The sequence below is a fragment of the Dermacentor silvarum genome, chromosome 8 (genome assembly GCF_013339745.2).
Source record: "Dermacentor silvarum isolate Dsil-2018 chromosome 8, BIME_Dsil_1.4, whole genome shotgun sequence".
In the NCBI taxonomy this organism is placed as follows: Eukaryota; Metazoa; Arthropoda; class Arachnida; order Ixodida; family Ixodidae; genus Dermacentor; species Dermacentor silvarum.
Window position 1 is genome coordinate 14,176,676 of NC_051161.1, and position 2,930 is coordinate 14,179,605.

The following is a 2,930-nucleotide window of genomic DNA, read 5'->3' on the forward strand; positions in this document are numbered from 1 at the left end:
CCAGTGACGTCAGTGGTTACAGGGTGGTGATGCAGATTATAAAGGACAGACTGCAGGCATGGGTGGAGAGCGAGGAGGTGCTGGGGGAACTACAAAATGGGTTCCGAGAACAAAGAAGGTTAGAAGATAATCTGTTCTCATTGACACAGTGTATTGAAATAGCAGAAAAGGAACACAGGCCCCTATGGCTTGCCTTTCTGGATATCAAGGGAGCCTATGACAGTGTAATCCAAAGGATTTGTGGGCCATACTGGGCACTCTAGAGGTGGAAGATGGAGTAAGAAATCTTTTAAAAGATATCTATAAAAGTAACAGGGTGCTTATAAAATGGGAAAACAAGGTATCTGGGCCTATAGAGATACAGCAGGGGCTTAGGCAGGGGTGCCCTCTGTCACCTCTGTTGTTCATGCTGTATTTACAAGGATTAGAGAAAAAATTAGTCAGGAGCGGACTTGGCTTCAACCTTTCCTATTCCAAGCAGGGAGAATGGATTAAACAGTCATTACCAGGACTGATGTATGCAGATGACATTGTACTTATGGCTGACAGCAAGGAAGACTTGCAGAGATTAATGGACATCTGTGGTAAAGAGGGAGATAGCTTAGGTTTGAAGTTTAGTAAAGAAAAATCGGCAGTCATGACTTTTAATGATAATCAGGGCAGCGAGCATAGGATACAGGAGGTTACGCTGGAGGTGGTGGATAAGTACAAATATCTTGGAGTGTGGATAAACAATGGGGCTGAGTACCTAACGGAACATGAAAAATATGTGACGGCTAAAGGTAGCAGAAATGCAGCTGTGATGAAAAATAGGGCACTGTGGAATTACAATAGGTACGAAGTGGTGAGAGGGATTTGGAAAGAGGTGATGGTCCCTAGTTTGACTTTCGGCAATGCGGTCCTGTGCATGAGATCAGAGGTTCGAGCAAGGTTGGAAGTTAAGCAGCGAGGGGTAGGTAGACTGGCTCTGGGAGCACACGGAAATACACCAAATCAGGGGGTACAGGGTGACATGGGATGGACGTCATTCGAGGGCAGGGAAGCCAGCAGCAAGATAGAATTTGAGGAGCGATTGAGAGAGATGGCAGAAAAGCGGTGGGCAAGGAGAGTTTTCAGTTATTTGTACATGAGGAATGTTGATACAAAATGGAGGAAGCTGACCAGAAAACTGTCAATCAAATATTTGGACTGCAGGAGGGGTGCAAACCAGGAAACAGCGGTTAAGAAAAAGGTTAAGGAAACAGAGAGGGGTCTGTGGAAAACAGGGATGCAGACGAAATCAGCACTGGGCACATACCGAACTTTCAAGCAAGAAATTGCCAAAGAAAATATCTACGATAATTCTAGGGGAAGCTCTTTGTTGTTTGAAGCCAGGACGGGAGTATTGCGGACTAAGATGTACCGAGTCAAGTACCAAGGTATAGACACGTTGTGCTGTGCGTGTGGAGAAGAAGAGGAAACGGCTGAACACCTCATACTTTTCTGTAAGGGGCTTAACCCTACAGTGCAAGGCAACGGGGCTGATTTTTTCAAAGCATTGGGGTTTAGGGACAGTGAAGGCAAAATAGACTTTAAGCGGGTAGAAATAACCAAACAGAGGTTATCTGATTGGTGGATAAAATTAAGGCAGGGGTGAAATTTCACCCACCACAAAGTACAAATTATCTTAATAGTCATGGCTAGGTGGCGTATGTCACCGCCCGATTTAAAGGGTTCAGCCTCATCCATCCATCCATCCCTCGTCTGCTACTCGGCGGGTGGCTGGGCGGCGTTCGAATGTGTGCGCCTGCTCTTCTGTAGCGGGCTGCTAGCATATGTGACAATTTCTTACGAAGACAAGATCTAGTATGTCAAAATTGTTTAACTGTACTCATTGTAGTGGTATGTAATAACACGTAAAATAGTACACGAATTCTTTCTCGGTTTGCCATTGTGCGGAAATTTCGCGCTGCTCCACACAAGAAAAAAAAACTAACTGATCGAGTGATTGTTTACGTGTTTGTTCGGCCCGTCAAATATGCATCGCAAAGCTTTTATGAAACTGTGAAAACTGATGGTAGAGTCCTTGCTTTGTTCTGCTTTACATGATGGCACACAGCATGTATACCATAATGTGATCGTTTACGTTATCCCACCTGTAATTAACTCAAGCAAGCTGCATGTAGCCAAGGCTGAAGTTACATGCCTTCTGCAGCGTCTGCAGATTCACGCAGTTTGTGTGTGGTCTGCGTATACATATCGTCTGCGTGATTCTTTTAAATTTCCTTGTTCATATCAATATATCAAGTTCTTTATTATTGTATTTCGTTATTACTCCATTGTACTATATTTTATCCTATGAATCTTCTGGTAATCAGATTTTTCCCCCTTCTGCGAAGGCAACGGGAAGAAATGTTATCGTCTGCCGGCTGTACTCGTTTTTCTTTCTTGCACCGCTCTTCCTACTGTATCTCGTGATTGAAATGAGAAGCAATCATTTGCAAATTTTGTTTTCTTTTTTTATTTTCGTGAATTTATGCATTTACAAACAATGTAAACGATCTGTGGCTGCCGAAATAGCGGCACGAGCGCTGGAACAGATCGCCGAAGCAGACGACAGCGAACAGGTTATAACTAGCGCCACTCTGCTCGCACGTTCTATCCCTAGCGGCAAAAGGGGTGAACTAGACCAGGCGTGCTGGAGCATGGAGATCTGTGCAGGTCTGTAGTTCAGTAGGTCGTGGTCACGACGCCCCATGCGACGCCCGCATACGTCAACTAAAAGCAACGTCATGACTGCCATGTTTTAAACACCGATTTAAAAATGTACGTTTACATAATTCCAAGTTATTTGGTGCTTTAAGTCTTTTAAACATAAATATTTTGTTTTCATTACTTTTTATATATTTTTGTCTTCCACTGCGTTAAGCGTATACGGACGCAGACCATAG